A 17893-nucleotide genomic window follows, 5' to 3' on the forward strand; every position below is an offset into this window, starting at 1 on the left:
ACCAAATACGCCATGCTATTTATATAAAATATTATTTAATTGAACAACAATAGCTCTTGTTGCCTTCAGGCTGACATTGCAAGCATGAAAATCATGACAAACTGTATTTTGTTTGCCACTGCTCCACTATTGTTTAAAACCAATGAAAATGAAGTATAATCAGTTCCAAAAATGAGTATACCATGTGTACCAACAAGAGGGATGGACAAAAGGTTTGTCAGATGGCCAAATGAGTTTCAGTCCCTTTCCTCCATCAACCCGTCACTCATATGAAATCAAATCAGTTCAAGCCCTGTCAGACATTTGTCTTGTTTGAGCCATTTTACTCAGATAATCTGAACTTCACAATTTTAGTCCAACATTGCTTTTCTAACAATGTATATATATATTACATTTAATATAAATTTCACTGAATTTAACTGTATGAGAGTATTTTGGAACTAAAATAAGTAGAGGGAAGAGCAGGGATAATTGTTTATTTATTCAGGAAAAAAAAGCTTTGAAATTTTCCCTTAAACATTATTAAAATATTTGAATTCATTACTCATGACACGTCGATCACATATTACATAAAGCCCAATAAATACAATTACAGCAGGAAATATAGACATCAGTGAGACATATTGATTACTTTTAATTATTAATCTTTTTTTGTCCCTTCAGGAACTTGATAGGCACTTGTGACCATCATCTTTGAAAGAGCAGCTGAAATGGGCTTTAGTTCTCTGTCTGATTTTATTTTTTAAGTGCTTGTCTCATGTTAATCTTTTGCAAAGAAAAAAAAATATGTACATAATAATTAATAATAATAATAATTTGTTACATTTATATAGCACTTTTCTGGGAACTCAAAGCACTTTACATACTGTATGGAGGGGAGTCTCCTCAACCACCACCAATGTGCAGATAAGAAACATAAGAAAAAATAAATTTTTAACATTAACAGCGTAAAGAAAGAACATCTGCTGTTTCAGATAAGACAAATAAATGTGAGTTAAAAAAAAAGAACATGAAAAGATGACATTTGTTGTAAAACTAATAAAAACAGTCATTTAAAATGTGTTACTCTTTAATATGTTTGTTTCTTCTGTTAATTGTGTCATTTCTCTTGGGCGTTTTATTGCTTTGACAGGCTCTCCAGCTGTTCAATCTCTCTGAAGACATCTAGAAAACCATAATACAGGATGTTGTTAATTTTACTTGAATATTTCAGAGCGCTTCTGTTCTGATGACTGAGATGAGGCCATCATTGGAAATAATCAGTCGGTATTTCTTTACTTGTTTCTGTGGTGTAATATGCCATTCTCTCTTACCCATCAATGTGATTTTGCTGCTTTGGGACAGTGCGAGTTTTATTGACATCTTTAGCTCTGATTCAAGTTCGTTCTTTATGTAGAGCTTCACAAAGAACAAGAGAAGTTTCAGTTTAGTTATTGTACAAATTAATACATGTTTGTCTTAACAATTGTGAAATGAATACCTTTAAGTTATTGAACTTTTTAAGCACTTCATGTTTTGCCTTGTTGAACATGTCTTGTTTTTTCTTATCGACTGTGGTTATTATCAGTTTTTGCCTTTTCTTCATGCATCCGTCTCCTGTTATTGCTGCAGCTTCTAAAATAAGCAACACTCGGTGTTCATTCATTGTCTTTCTCATGGAGACACATCAGAACAAAGAAATGTTTACAATAAAACTAGGGAATCACAGTGGGGAGGGTATTAAAATAATTTTTTCGTAATTGTATTTTTAACTTTGTTTTATTTATAAAACTTCACAATGTGCTCAGAGAACTAATATGTAACAGATGAACGTAATGCTGCTGATAGGTGCTGTAACTACACCAGTATATAAGCAAACCTCATCTTTCTCCATTGACAGCTTTTCAAAAGCAGTCAAGAAATGTATAATTTACAGATATTTAAAGGTGGGGTATCCTTTTTTTTCAACTACATTGTTTGGAAGTTAGTCAGGCCGACACCAACAACAAACGTCTAACCAATCAGCGCTAGGTGGCGTATGATGGTCGAGTGGAGAGAGAAGGAGCAAAAGGGAGATTTGAGGGGGAAAAAAGTGCAGAAAGAGAAGGGATGAGACAATACAAAAGAGCTCAAAAGAATATCACTGGAATGAAGGTTTATGACTGGGCAAGCGCTTTAGAACCTGCGCTAATATTAGAAAAGCTTTCCAGTGCTTGAGAGAGCTAAGAGGGAAGGCCTGAAAACAGACTTGGAGGCTGCTTTGATCCCGCTTCTCATGTGAGTAACACTGTGTTTAGATTGTCTGGAGCTGCTGTTTTGTTGGTGATTAACAACGAATACTTGTTTGTATTTACTCTTGTGTACTGTATGCTCATTTTTTGTGCTTCCTTGTCGTTCGTTCATCATCTGCACTTTATTTTTCGTGAAGCGTTCTGTTGTGTGTGTGTGTAACAGTGGCCAGATAGATAATGAGAGTTGAGCAGTTCAACCACCGCACACTGACGACTGTTAGAGAATGAGGTGTTTAGCGCCATTGTCAGTGCACTCGCCTCACTGACCAGCAGCAATCAGGCTGGGGTTCAAGACTGACTCGAAGCAGGGTAGTTAGGATTGGAGGGTGATTTTTGGAGGCGGAGCAATGAGGAGAGGGGTTTACATAAGGACACCAGTAATGTTTTTTTCTAAAGCACGTTTATAAAAAGCTACTTAAATGTCCTAATTAAACCTAAAGTCTACTCCTGGCTAAATCTAAGCCCTGTCGGTGAAACCAGGCCTTAATGTTATCTTACGTTTGTAGCAAGATGCCATTTCATTCTTAATAGTTTTTTGGATTGACGAGAAGATGTACTTCTTTATATCAACAACTTTTCTGTTGAGCAGTGTCTTCAGTTTAGTTTCCTTTCAAAAAGTGGAAAAAAAAAAAAACACATAAGTCAGAAAATTCATAAAACATCATGTTTATTTTTATATCAAGGACCCTGCTTACTTTACAGTTAACAGTTTGTTCTGTACATTTCATCGCCAACTGGTTTATAAAAAACAGTCTGTTTAAGTGTGAAATGGACACAGAGTTTACATATTTTGTTAAAGAAAGTAAAGACAGGCACAGAGGAAAATGCCCAGATTACAGATAACTGAACTCACCTCTGTTTTGATGAATTTCCGAATGTGATTTAATGTGGGAGATCTGAAATAAGCAGAGTCACTCTGTGTGATACTGAACTTGTCAATCTGTTCCTGCACCAACTTCCCTGTTTGTCCACTCACACTGAACCCAAGAGAAAACAAAATAGTTTCATTAAAAAATGAAATAGTTCCATTTTTTTTTTTCCCCTCAGTAACTATGCATTAGAAAAAAGAAAGACAAAAATCAAACAACAAGGGGGTGCATAATGTGTCACGGACTCAGTCACATTCTGTTTGTTTGTTGTCATATGTCACATGTTCTCCTTTGTTCTGTTTTCCCGCTATCATCTATCACCATGGACACTAACGATATCATCACAGCTGTTTGTCATTTTGGTTCTGTGTATTTAAGTTCCTGTTTTCCCTGTGTTCATTGTCTGGTCTCGTCATTCCTGAGTTGTGTTGTGGTTCTGCCTGTTCCTGTTGGATTTCTCTAGTAAAGACTTACTTTGTATCTTATCTCCTTCGTCGTGTGTTCCTGCTCAAGCTAGTGATGGACAGATTCATTGAGGCTTCGTGAAACACTGAAGCAGTTGAAGCAAATGTGCCGTGATGTGTCGAGGCTTCGAAACAATCTGACACCCGTCTCCACGGTGACCCCTAGTGGTCAGAACAGTGTAAATGCAACAAAACTCAGGCCAAACATGCTTTAAAAATACCCTTTTGCAAATGTTAAATGTATTGCAAAAATTTCATTGAAAGTAAAATCAATTAAATGCAATTAACTAATCATCTAATAAGATTAAATATATAGTGTCTGTATAATATGTGTTTCGAACGTAATGAATGAGTGATGGCGTATTGAAGCCTCGTTTTCTGAAATCACGTGACTTTGGCAGTTTGATACACGCTCCGAATCACTGATTCGAAACAAAAGATTCATGAAGCTTCGGAGCTTCATGAAGCAGTGTTTCGAAATCGGCCATCACTAGCGCAAGCAACCCTTACAGAAGACCGGACCCAACAAAAGTGACTATAAGCATCGCGCTTAAAAGTGTTTCTTTTCTGTTCCCGTGTTCAGTGTTTTGTTTTCTATTCTGTTCTTTCCCCTGTTGGCACTATGGACTTTGCACCCGTTCACCTCATGTGCCTTAAACAGGGAAATCGCTCCCTCGAGGAACATTTAACGGATTATTTGTACCTCGTACCTCTGACCACCTTCCTGGATGACGCCCTGTGCTCGTTCCTGATCGCCGGACTCAACACCTCCACAAGAAAGCAGTTATCTGGGAAGGGACCTCGAGGGAGCTTTGCCACATTCGTGGAGTGGGTACTGGCGTCCTGTGGATCGCCACTCACCGTCAGACCTGTCAACGATGACACCAGCCCCACTTACAACCAGACCACCCAGACGGCGAGGATCGGCAGCATGATCCCACCTCAGGCCACGTGAGCGACTTCGCCACGACGTTTGAGCCAGCGCCTTTTGGAGCGACCGAGCTGAACAACGCGATGGAGCCTGAGCAACATGTGTCTGACAAGGTGTGCGAGCCGGCTGCAACATCCATAGCCGAGGGAGTTCTAGTGGACATCGAGGGCATGGAAGTGAGCCCCGCCCACCCTCCTGCCACTGAGAGTGAGTTTTTGGATGCTACACTGGACTACTGTCATTTTGGAAAAATGGAACTTTTTGAACTATAGTCATCGGAATCTGTCAATCATGTCCCTAATTTTCTGTCCCCACCCATCCTCCCTCTCCCACCACCTCTCCAAAATGACTGTGAGACTGTTTCATTTCATGTAGACTTATGTACTACCCTTCAAGATCCTCTTCAGTCCCCTACCAGTTCTGCTACCCTGTCTTCGCTGTCTCCCATCAGCCCCTCTGTTCCTCCTCTGCCTCCTCTCAGTGGCGCGGTTACACCGCTGGACTGCTGGGAGTCACCTCTTCCTGGGCTTCGGGAGCCCTTGGCTCCGCCTCCAGCCTCAGCATGCTCCACTCCATTTCGACCCGATGATGTCAGCAGTGACCATCGGGCATTCGGTCTCGCTGGACTCCCTCGGTACGTCGGCTCTGCCTCGGTCGGACTTCGCTCTACCCATGCCACGGACTTACGGGCCGTTCGCTGCCCTCCGGCCCTCCACCCCTTCGCTGCTGCTAGCTCCGCCTTCCCTCAGGCTCCACCTCCGCCCTCGGTCGCTCCAGCTCAACCTCAGCCCTCCGGATCCCACGTCGACTTCTGCCATTGCCATGATGTCATCCAGCTGTCTTCCACCATGGCTCCTCCCTCCAGCGATGCCGCCGTGGAGCGCAGCTCTGGTTGTGCGCTGGGGTACCATCAGCCTGTGCCTGTTCAAGGCCATCCTTTGGGTCATGCCACCTGCACCACCCTGGACTTTTATGTTCCGCCCCCTCCAGGTTGGCCGTCCGCCTCTAGAACCACCGCCTGCATACATCTCTACTGTCAAATCTGCCTGCTGCTGCCATCCTGTCACCTCCCCTTCTCTCCAGCCCTCCGCCATATCCTCGTCTCCCAACACCCTCCCTCCGTCTTTGGGTGTTTCTGTTTCTGTTACAACGCGAGGTCACGCCTACTCGGAGGGGGGCGTAATGTCACGGACTCAGTCACATTCTGTTTGTTTGTTGTCATATGTCACATGTTCTCCTTTGTTCTGTTTTCCTGCCATCATCTATCACCATGGACACTAACGATATCATCACAGCTGTTTGTCATTTTGGTTCATTGATCTGTGTATTTAAGTTCCTGTTTTCCCTGTGTTCATTGTCTCGGTCTCGTCATTCCTGAGTTGTGTTGTGGTTCTGCCTGTTCCTGTTGGATTTCTCTAGTAAAGTCTTACTTTGTATCTTATCTCCTTCGTCGTGTGTTCCTGCTCAAGCAACCCTGACATAATGAGGGGGAAATGCATTACAATTTATTCAAAATCTATTCAATCGCACAAGATATTAATATAATAAGCTTTTATATTTTCTGATATTTTCTGAAGGGAAAATAAACGTTAATACACTGTAAACAGTTTATTACTGGGCTACAATTAAGACATTTTGCTTTTTGAAATGTTCATTTTCCCACTCATCTTACAGATTTAAAAGATTGTGTAACTATAAGGACAACTGTAAGTAACCATATAAAATTGGAAATATGAACTCATTTCTGTTTTCTATATACAGAACCTATGCAGCTGTCATGTGACAAATGAACAAAAGACTTGAACCAGAAGACACAGTGGGGATTCGGTAGGTGAAACTAATCATTTCTTTTTTCTGTAGAGTGAATGTTGCTGTCACGAATGACCTATCGCTAGAGTGAAAGCCAGAACAAGCCCAATTGTATTTTTGTTCCTGCCAGGACATTATAGGAACAAACATAAGGATGTTTACTTCACAAAACACTTGGCCTCAAATTAATCTAGCATTGCCACTAAACCCAATCTGTATTTTCCTGGACAACAGAGTCATTTGCTGGTTTACTGCTCTAAATGCAATCTGCACTTGGTCCATGTTGACAATCATTAATTTTGCTCCAATGTAATGTTAATTGTAAATGTAATGTCAACAGCCTCATCTTAATTATATGAATTTATCTATAACTGATCATGCTGAAGCCTTAACATCCACTGACCACGCATTGTTCAGTTTAGAATAAAATGAAAATAATCTACAAAGGGGCACTAGAAATGGAATATGATGAATCAGCTCTTACGGAAAAATCTGTTTGAAATCTTCTTCAAGACATTCATGCAGGCTTTCGGCCAATGCCTCGTTTAAGTCTAGGAGTTCATTCCTACTTTTCGAGAAATAGCACCCACCATTCCTGCACAAAGCTCCAAGGGTTTGATGAAATCCCCTTCCTTTATTCTGAGTGACAGCACAAAAAATACCAGTGTTAAAAAGGCAAGAAAATTGTGACTGATTATTTACAACACTTGAATCACACTCACTTGAATCACAGCTTTTGTGGAAGCATCACATAATTTGACTGATTTTTCCACTCCCTTCGAGAGACACTGTTCCAGAACACCATAAATGGTGTCAAACCGACTGCCCAATTCATTTAGTGCCTTCATCAGGCTCTTCTCAAATTTCATGCAGACTTTGTCTTTCATTTTAACCTAAAACATCCATATAACAGCAGTGAATTACAGAGTAAGGTATTTTGGCAGTATTCTGAAGACATGCATGTGAAATATCAGCGATTCTGATTGATACCGTTTCCTTGTCTGTGTCCGATTGGACACCTTGGATCAAGGACAAAACTCCCTTTGCTTCATTGACAATCTCTGGTCAGTTCTCTGGTAATGTCCTCATTAAGAATCCTCAGATCATCCTGCAGCTTTGGGATTTCTACAGGTATAAATCATTTCCAAAACACAAGATTTGGATGTGATCGGAGCTTTGACTGGTTCAAAAAGTATTTAACTTTAGATTAATTGAAAATATATTTTTCTCATGAATAATGTGGTAAAATGGTAATAGGGGTACTTTACCTGTTTCATTAGGTTCCAGATTAAATTTAGGGTCAAAGAATGCTTTGGAACTTACAGTAAAAACTTGAAAATCATTGTCTGCTCTGAATATTTTCTGAAAAAATAAATAAATAAATAAATTAAATCAAATAGTTGTATCAAAGAAACCCACATGTGAGTAGAAATCATTCAAAATACTGACAACAATAAAGAGAATTAGGAATTACAAAAACCTTAATATGGGATTGTTCAAACTTTTCTTTGACCCTCTTCTTCACATGTTCATTTCTATGAAGTATGCATACTTTTTCCTGATCATGAAGAATAATTGAATACACCAATATATGAGAATAAGTTTTTTAATACAGAAGTATTGTAAAATCCGATTTAGTGGTTTATTATGCATTATACTGTAGAGCAGATATTTCGCTCAGTAAATTAATTAAATTGCAGTTACAATGATATGAAAAATCTTACTGACCAGTAAATTTATTCAGGCAACAATGTATGCTATAACATTTCTAAATTTTCCAAACCTTGTCTCCTGTGAGTTGATCTGTAATAAGCCTTGCTGATCTAGAAAGATATGTTCAAAAGAAATGTCACAGATTGTTATTTCTGAGATCCTGACCTTTGCATCATAACAAGACTAAAACAGATGTTGTATTAAGAGGTGCTGTTACTAATATCATGCTTATACGTCCCCTTCAATTCATATGTGTAATTGTAACCAAATACCTCACATAGGCTGTTAGATTGATATCATCAGTCTTTGTACAGATGAAGTTAATGCGTTTGCATTCTCCTCCCGGTCCCAGTTCTGTAGTACAGTGCTTTAAAATCCCCCAGGGTTCTTTGTCAGTGATTGCTCGATTGATATCACTTACAATCCAAACAATAGAGCACTCTCTCAGTGTCTGCAAGATTGAAATAGTGATTTAGATGACATGGATGTAGTAGCATAGTAGCGTAGATTGTGTTTCTATAATGATTTGAAATGTGTAGTAATATATTTACAGATTTCCACTTGTCATCTCTAATCTTACTGCAGTCTCCAGTCCCAGGAATATCAACCAACACAATGTGTTTCAGGAGTTCATGACAACCTGGAATCTTGATCGTCACACTCTTCACAAGCGGCCAGTACCAGTCACCAGGACTGGACTCACTGTGTTGTATGTAACTTGCAACAACATTGGTGAATTCAGAGACCTGTGGAGAAATTGTTAAAGGGATAGTTCACCCAAAAATGAAAATTTGATGTTTATCTGCTTACCCCCAGGGCATCCAAGATGTAGATGACTTTTTAACTCCAACCGTTGCCGTCTGTCAACCTTATAATGTGTGTCAATGGGAACTTTGTCTATAAGAGTAAAGAAAACTTGCTTAGACAAATCCAAATTAAACCCTGTGGCTCGTGACGGCACATTAATGTCCTAAGACACGAAACAATCAGTTTGTGCGAGAAACCGAACAGTATTTATATCATTTTTTATCTCTAAAACACCACTATGTCCAACTGTGTTCAGCATCCGGTTAGTGAGGTCGGATCGCGCTCTGATGCCGGAAGTGATGTCTGGCACTCGTTGAACTATAAGCGCAAGACATTACTTCAGTTGTCAGAGCGCGATCAGACCTCACTAAATGAGTGCAGAACACAGTTGGACACAGTGGTGTATTAGAGGTAAAAAATAATATAAATACTGTTCGGTTTCTCGCACAAACCGATCGTTTCGTGTCTTAGGACATCAATGTGTCGTCACGAGCCGCAGGTTTTAATTTGGATTAGTCTATGCAAGTTTTATTTACTCTTATAGACGAAGTTCCCATTGACATGCATTAAAAATCATAATTTGTGTTCTACTGAAGAAACAAAGTCACCTACATCTTGGATGCGCTGGGGGTAAGCAGATAAACATTAAATTTTCATTTTTGGGTGAACTATCCCTTTAATCTTCACTGCTAAACAAGAATTCAGAATACATTATTATACATGTAATATGGTAATGAAACCTTTGGTGTTAAACATATTAACTCTCATCAAAACTTACATCACTTTTTGAGATTTTCTTACTTGTGGACAAAAAGGTTTCAATCTCAGCAAATCTGTCATCTTTCTTGAGCTCTTCTAAAGTTTTCTTTTCTGCATCATCTCCAAACAGCGCAGTGATCTTTTCTACAGCAATGTCAAACAAGTCATCATCCCTGTCCTCACTTTCATCTGACAAAACTGTGAAAACATCTTCGAGCTCTTTCTCCCACTCCTGCAGAGGTACAATAGAGAAAATAAGGCTTTTTTTTCTTTTATTAACATATTAATAAAGAACTCTGACTAAAGGCATGGTAAGATAAACGAGGAAACCTCTTTGGAGAAGAGTTCGATCTCTGCTTTGTAGTTGGAGTCCTCCAGATTGGCTTCCACCCGAGTAACAACAGCAGAACAGGCACCAAAGCAACCAGATGGCAGTAGATCCTTTTCCCCTAAGACTGCATTCAGTAGGGAGCTCTTCCCTTCTCCTGATTTTCCAAAAATCCCAATGGTTGCTTTCTTCCTGCTGACTTTATCCAATAGATTTATCTTTGAAGTTATGTCTCGAATCATAGAAGCTTCATATGAGTTATCAGTGGCTCTATTGATGGTGTTCTTCACATTCTCCATGATCTTCACAGCTGTGTGCAGTGAAGAAGGTAATGACAGTGGGGAGGGTTTTAAAATAATTTTTTCCTAACTTTATTTTTAACTTTGTTTTATTTATAAAACTTCACTCAGACAACTAATATGTAACAGATGAACGTAATCCAGTTAACCCCTGCTGATAGGTGCCGTAACTACACCAGTATATAAGCAAATCTCATCTTTCTCCATTGACAGCCATACAAAAGCAGTCAAGAAACAAATCACAGATATTTTGTTGTACTATTGTAGATGTTTTACAAGTAAATACAAATAGACTTATGTTTTCCTCAGTGTCACCACTCTGTATACAAAGGCATGAAGATGAAGATTCCAAAAGTCTTTAATTTAACGCACAGGCAACTCAAACACAAGGTAGATTTCACAAAACTGCAGTTTGAAATCGCTGGTGTTTGTGACATCACAGACTACCTTGTAAACAATCACGCCAATGTGCAGCCGGGCTTTAACACATCATTACTATGCTGTGAAGCAGGAGGGTCTCAAGAGAGTCCAGGTTATCTCAGTATATTTTCCTGTTGCTATGACAAATCAGGTACATTTAACAATATAGCAGGTGAATAATGTACACTCACCTAAAGGATTATTAGGAACACCTGTTCAATTTCTCATTAATGCAATTATCTAATCAACCAATCACATGGCAGTTGCTTCAATGCATTTAGGGGTGTGGTCCTGGTCAAGACAATCTCCTGAACTCCAAACTGAATGTCAGAATGGGAAAGAAAGGTGATTTAAGCAATTTTGAGCCTGGCATGGTTGTTGGTGCCAGATGGGCCGGTCTGAGTATTTCACAATCTGCTCAGTTACTGGGATTTTCACGCACAACCATTTCTAGGGTTTACAAAGAATGGTGTGAAAAGGGAAAAACATCCAGTATGTGGCAGTCCTATGGGCGAAAATGCCTTGATGCTAGAGGTCAGAGGAGAATGGGCCGACTGATTCAAGCTGATAGAAGAGCAACTTTGACTGAAATAACCACTCGTTACAACCGAGGTATGCAGCAAAGCATTTGTGAAGCCACAACACGCACAACCTTGAGGTGGATGGGCTACAACTTCAGAAGACCCCACCAGGTACCACTCATCTCCACTACAAATAGGAAAAAGAGGCTACAATTTGCACAAGCTTACCAAATTTGGACAGTTGAAGACTGGAAAAATGTTGCCTGGTCTGATGAGTCTCGATTTCTGTTGAGACATTCAGATGATAGAGTCAGAATTTGGCGTAAACAGAATGAGAACATGGATCCATCATGCCTTGTTACCACTGTGCAGGCTGGTGGTGGTGGTGTAATGGTGTATGCCCCTTAGTGCCAATTGGGCATTGTTTAAATGCCACGGCCTACCTGAGCATTGTTTCTGACCATGTCCATCCCTTTATGACCACCATGTACCCATGTACTGATGGCTACTTCCAGCAGGATAATGCACCATGTCACAAAGCTCGAATCATTTCAAACTGGTTTCTTGAACATGACAATGAGTTCACTGTACTAAAATGGCCCCCACAGTCACCAGATCTCAACCCAATAGAGCATCTTTGGGATGTGGTGGAACGGGAGCTTCGTGCCCTGGATGTGCATCCCACAAATCTCCATCAACTGCAAGATGCTATCCTATCAATATGGGCCAACATTTCTAAAGAATGCTTTCAGCACCTTGTTGAATCAATGCCACATAGAATTAAGGCAGTTCTGAAGGCGAAAGGGGGAAGGGGGTCAAACACAGTATTAGTATGGTGTTCCTAATAATCCTTTAGGTGAGTGTATATGATGTATATTGCAATGAACAATCTCTTTCTCCACTGACATTGAAAGTGTTTCTAAGGATACTGATTTTTAGAAGGTAGACAGAGATGGTGAACAGGAACATGATTTGTGTAACATTATACATAAAACACATTATCATTCTGATACATTGACTTGTAGACGAGCCTATGAGTGAATAGAGGCGGGACTAATTTGCATATTTGCTCTGTAGCTACTTTGTCTAAATTAAATTAAGGTGGACATATTCAGGTTTTACTTGCCTGTTGTCAGCAGTGACTCTATGCTCGAGTCGGATGATTCACTATCACACTTTCTTTTTGTACCTATGAGAAAATTAATCCCACTCATTATATTTCCTCAGTCACTGGCTGTAAAGCAAACGTACAATTATGTTTTTGTTTTTTTTAGAAACTTTCATACCTTGGCTAGCCATTGTGAGATTGATGGTCCTGAAGGGGAAAACACATACACTCAGATCAAGCACATCAGCCCATTAATTTTTTCTGTTATGATTAATGTTGTGTTTTATGAATTAAAATATGATATTGGTAAATCATTGTTTGCCGATGATATTGCTCTTTGGAAAAAATGGTAATAATCTAATATTAATACAAGAGAAGATGCAAGAAGCAATAAGAAAGATATTCTTATTCTTGGGGTTTTAAATTTTCAGTAGAAAAGACAAAGATGATGGTTTTTACTAGAAAGAAGGTTAATGAAGCAAAGATTTTGATGTATGGGAGACAAATATGATTGCCTTGTTCTAGAAAAGCAAGCTCTAAAACAAGACAGAATAATTGAGATACCATTTAGTAAAGCAGAAATTAAAGCAATAATACGCATTAATATAATGAATGTTTGGCAAAAACAATGGGATGAAGGAAGTAAAGCACGTCATTTATGCAAGATAAGAAAATAAGTAGGAAAAATTAAATCAATAGGAAGAACTTCAAGAGGGAAAGAATTTAAATGAATTTATTATTATTATTATTATTTTATATACTAAGCTCTGGCCCACACTCCAGTACAGCAGATGGCGGATATGCACCTTAATTGTTAGTTGCCTCCCGCCAATAAAAATACTGGGTTTGCTGAGTATTGTTTAGTCGTATGTTATCCTGTTTTCATGGTTTCCTTGTTCTGCCGTGCCTGTTTTTTGACCCTGGACTGATTTCTTGTTTTTGATCGTTTGCTGCCTGCCTTGACCATTGCCTGTGTTTTGGATTACTCTCTTGCCTTCCTTCTTGTTACTGTTTGCTGGTGTTTGACCTACTGCCTGTACGACTACGCACTTATGAATAAAGCCTGCATGTGGATTTCCAACTCTGTTGCCCCGCTCAATACATTACACATACACACACACATGCAAACACACACACACACAAATATATATACACATAAAAATACAGAATATTTCTGAATACACAAACAAAATACATAAAGAAATTGCCTGAAAAATCCATGTATTAATGACCTAAAACTGAATTCAATACAGCTAACTAAATGACTAAATGATTTAATATAATTTTTCATTTAAGAGTATATTAAGTATTTAACTGATTTTATAAAGCAGGCCAAAAGTATAAAGTCAATAAATATTTACATACAGATTATAAAAGATTTAAAGGATTAGTTGGTTCACTTTTAAATAAACTTTTGCTGATAATTTACTCACCCCCATGTCATCTAAGATGTCCATGTCTTTCTTTCTTCAGTCGAAAAGAAATTAAGGTTTTTGATGAAATCATTCCAGGATTTTTCTCCATATAATGGACTTCAATGGGCACCAAATGGTTCAAGGTCCAGTGCAGCTTCAAAGGGCTTTAAACGATACCAGATGAGGAATAAGTGTCTTATCTAGCGAAACGATCAGTCATTTAAAAAATAAATAAATAGTTAAAGTTTTATAAGCACAAATGCTCGCCTTGCTCTGTTCTGCGATGCGCGCTTGTGACGTCACGTAATACGCAATTACGTTGAAAAGGTCACGCTTGACGTAGGCGGAAGTACCGTCTCAGTGTTTACAAGTTGAACATGCAAATATTAAGTCAAACGCCATTTTCAAAAAAAGGTAAAACAACAATGTCAGACGATTTTGAACTTCGAGGAGAAGGAGTTTTTCGCCCTGCCCTACCTTTTGAACCGGAATACACAGAGGAAGAAATTAGGCAGATGGAAGAGACTGCTGCGGCGACACACACCTCTCAAGCATTGGGCAGACGAAGATCTAACGAGACGTGGTGGTGCACATGTGGCAAATGCCAACCATTGCCAACAGAGGAAGAATCTAGATGCTGCCACGACTGGACCATTTCAATCCCGCCATTAGAATCAGTCGGTGAGTCCCTGTTTCCATCTCGCTGCATTACCGGACAAAATGGATTTCCACCATTACTGAGCAACAGCGTTTTAAGGGGGTCGCACACCGGACGCGAAGCTCAGCGCTGCGCCACCCTGTGCTGCAAGATACATTAGTTTGACATTTTTAGTTTAACAGCTTGAATAAAGTCTAAAAATGTATAATAAACATAGCCTTTTCTATCCTTTTGCTTTGTTGTGCCATTTTTCCATGTTAGTTACACTAACCTCAGTGCGAAATATTAAAGCATGGGCATATGTAACGTTTCCCTGTTGACGTAAAACACTCCCATTGTGCAGCTCTTCTATCAGGAGTCGATTCAAAATTGAGCTCACGCGTCTATAATGTCTGCAGCCGGTGTGCGATACCTGTGAGTTGTCAGAGACGCGACACCGAGCTTCGAGTGCGGTGTGCGTTTTTGTTCTGATGGAGAAGGGTATGACAGTCTGATGGCACTGACAACACAGTATGGAAGAACCATTAGTTCTTTTACCTTTTTTGTAAATGGCGTTTGACTTAGTATTTGCACGTTCAACTTGTAACCACTGACTCGGTACTTCCGCCTACGTCAAGCGTGACCTTTTCAATGTAATTGCGTATTACGTAATGTCATGAACGTGCATCGCAGAACAGAGCAAGGTGAGCATTTGTGCTTATAAAACAAACTTTTTTTTTTTTTTTTTTTTTAATGACCGATCGTTTCGCTAGATAAGACCCTTATTCATTGTCTGGTATTGTTTGAAGCTGCACCGAAACTGTCATTTGGACCTTGAACAGTTTGGTGCCCACTGAAGTCCTTTATATGGAGAAAAATCCTGGAATGTTTTCATTAAAAACCTTATTTCTTTTCGACTAAAGAAAAAAAGACATGAACATCTTGGATGACATGGGGGAATAAATTATCAGCAAAAGTTTATTTAAAAGTGAACTAATCCTTTAAAGATTAATAAAATTCAACATGAATGAAATAAGCTGAAGCTTAACAACAAACTTTTTAAACATGTAAGTCTTCTCCAAGTATTGTAAATATGTGAAATATCAACTTTTATCTGAAGGTGAATAGATTTCCCACTACAGGTGGTCATGTTGATTTTAAATGCTGCCCGTGAGCTAAACAAAGAATGTATGAGCAAAGTCACCAGATCTAAATACTCACAACAAGCACCCTTTCAACATGAAACCAAGAAATGAGACCTAAACTTTCACTGCCTCTCCTCACAGCCTCTCAAATGTTTGTATCCCACAGAATACAAAAACCTTTTTAAGGTTAACATGCTGCTCTTTATATCAGAAATGGAACATCATTAACATTTACTTTTTAAGTAATTTAGTAGGTGATTTTATCCAATTATCCTGTAAGGATTCTTTATTAGATATTGTAACGAAGGCGGGACTCAGAGTAAGATCCAAATGCAGCTTTATTAAAAGGTGAGCGTGGTCGTACAGGCAGGGGTCAGATAACAGCAAACAGGTACAGCAAGGAACAGGCAGAATCGTAGTCAGGAACAAGCAGAGGGTCAGGGCTGGCAGATATCAATCACAGGTCAGTATACAAAGCAAAGTTCAGGACAGGCGGCACAGGATCGTAGATGGGAAACAGACAGGCAGACAAGATATAAACGCTTGGAAATGTATCACAGGGAAAACAAGACCTAGCAGTGCGGTGATGTGTGTAAGAGTCTTTTATAGTCCTGGTAATGAGCTGCAGCTGGGTGTGGTGATTAGTGATTAGTGTTAAGTGTGTGCAGGTGAGTGGCAGAGAGGATGATGGGAGATGTAGTCTGGGAACTGACAGGAACAGACGGTGATCATGACAGATATATTAGAGACCTGGAACAACTATGAAAAATAATTTTTGCTTCAACATTGTTTCATTATTAAACTTTTTTTTTATATTATTATTATTATCTTTTATTTATTTATTAAAATATACAGTCTTACTTTAATGAGCTCAATGTTTCTGCCTTATATTAATACACTGCTTAAATTAATACATTGTTAGCAAACTGTGATTTGTATATGTACATTTCTGAAATTACATAATTTGGACTCGATCACCTCTGATAACAGATCACTCTAAATTGTAATGTTGACATTTCTGTAAAGCAGCCTTGAAATGATATGTATTGTGAAAAGCACTATACAAATAAATGTAAATTGAATTGAACAGTTAACACAAATATGTAACACTAACTAAAACCAAAATGCTATTAACAGTTATGCTTTTAAATTTTAACTAAAGTTAAGATCCATAATCATTTGAGGAAAGGGTTACCTTGTATGTCTCAGGATAATGTCTGTGGAACAGGACACTGATGTCAAATCTGCTATCAAGTTTGTTTTACCATTAACCATTCAGACTGAATGTGCAAGCGAACTCATGAAATGTGATTTCTCTGTATCCTCCAGATATGACTCAAGGCTCACTGCTTATAACAAGACTCGTCACATTAGATGAATTGAATAAGTCCATTTTGTATTTTCCTTTCAAGTGGAGAGACAAGACCACATGTTATACCTCCAGTAGAAAATCAGTGAATGGAAATGACCATGAAAATTGGAACTTGCTCAGGTTGTTGCCATTTTTGATTGGACATCTAGTGCCGGAAGATGAGCCAGCATGGCTTGTACCTATGGATCTTAAGGACATCACTGAGCTTGTTGCTGCCTCTGTCCACAGTGATGAGTCCATTGCTTATCTGGAAAGCAAAATATCTATGTACAGGCAAAGATACCAACAGTTGTCCCTTGGCATTAAGCCTCTCCCTAAACACCATTACCTGGAACACTATCCATATTTAATAAGGTGTTTTGGTCCACTTGTGAAGCAGTGTACATTTTGATTTGAGGCCAAACACAGCTTCTTTAAGCAGGTTGTTAGGCACACAAAATGTTTCAAATATCTGCCTTTCTCATTAGCCTCAAAGCCTCAGATGATGATTGCATCATTTGTGTTCTCCATGTCTTAGCAAGTCTGAGCTTGAAGTTTCTTCTCGGTCCAGTGTTCCGAGGCATACTCAATCAAAAATAGCTCTGGCTATTAAACAGAAGTACCCTGACATGCATGAGGTTCAACTTGCTCAGTCTCAGTCTGACAAGTAAGGGCATTACATACAGGACTGGAATGGTAGTTTCCATCAATTCAGTTGGTGGATTGCCTGACTTTGCTGAAATTTCACAAATTTGCCTTTGACCCAGTAGTGTAAAATTAATTGTAAAGGAGCTTTGTGGTTGGTACAAAGACTGTTAAAGAGCCATTGAGCTTAGTACTTCTCAGAGTAGTAATTACTACCCTCTCTTACTACTTCTTGAGCTTAAAACATCTCTTAGGGTGCTTTCACACTTGGTTCGATTGCCTGGACCGAACCCGAGTTCGATTGCTCCCCCCTCCCCCTGCCCCCACTGGACTGTGTTCATATTATATTATTTGGGTCCGACCCGCGGTTCGTTTGCATCATCAAACCAGCAGCTGTTTACT

General features: G+C 39.1%; 1 pseudogene; it reads right to left on the reverse strand.

Annotated features, from left to right (window-relative positions):
- Nucleotides 1-6401: 6401 nt before the first annotated feature.
- On the reverse strand, nt 6402-17192 carry LOC125244498 (annotated as a pseudogene).
- Nucleotides 17193-17893: the final 701 nt, after the last annotated feature.

This window comes from Megalobrama amblycephala, linkage group LG14, assembly GCF_018812025.1.
Source record: "Megalobrama amblycephala isolate DHTTF-2021 linkage group LG14, ASM1881202v1, whole genome shotgun sequence".
NCBI classification, from domain to species: Eukaryota; Metazoa; Chordata; class Actinopteri; order Cypriniformes; family Xenocyprididae; genus Megalobrama; species Megalobrama amblycephala.